The sequence below is a fragment of the Poecilia reticulata genome, linkage group LG12 (genome assembly GCF_000633615.1).
Source record: "Poecilia reticulata strain Guanapo linkage group LG12, Guppy_female_1.0+MT, whole genome shotgun sequence".
Lineage (NCBI taxonomy): Eukaryota > Metazoa > Chordata > Actinopteri > Cyprinodontiformes > Poeciliidae > Poecilia > Poecilia reticulata.
In genome coordinates this window covers 23,663,871-23,664,614 of record NC_024342.1, presented here as the reverse complement: position 1 = coordinate 23,664,614, position 744 = coordinate 23,663,871, and positions in this window count along the sequence as shown.

Below are 744 nucleotides of genomic sequence, written 5' to 3'. Positions count from 1 at the left end.
TTTTTTTTTTTTTTTTTACTTCATTTCTATTTTTGTTTACAATAAGTCTGAGGAACCGTAGCAAAGTTTTACTGAAATAAAAGCTTTTCCTGAATACAATGTCAAAATGTTGCTTTATAATTTGCCTATTTAATAAGCAGTAAATTTTAATAATAAGGAATATAAGTATCTTTTTTTTTGTCCAACTGTGGGAACATTTAGGTGTAGCAACAGAAAAACAGTAAACAGAAAAAATAACAGTAAGAAACAATACTGCTTACTTCAAAATTACAATGTTACAATATCTTTGCATTGATAGCAGCAACAGACTACTAGAAATTTGTTTTTTAAAGATTGCACTGCTAGCAGCAGAGATATAAACACTTATTGAGTTTGAGTTTATTGGGAGCTGGGAAGGTTATAAAGTGTATATGCTGATGGAGGGGAGGATATGGGATAAAGCTACTTTCTGCACCTCAGATGCAGCAATCTGTCACTGAAGGAGCTCTCAGGTTTTGCAACAACTTCATGCATGGGAAGGCAGACATTTTTCAAGACACTATGCTCTTCATCTCTATTTCTACACAGGACAATTCTTTTCAATTCTAATTCATTTGAATTATTTTCATTTGGGGAAACTTTTTTTTATACCTTATATGTGCCATATGCATGAACGATGTCTGTATGAAGATGTAAAGCTTTTYATGGATGATTCTGTAGAGTGACCTTAGACCACAATACGCAAACATGTCCCTGCAAAGGAGA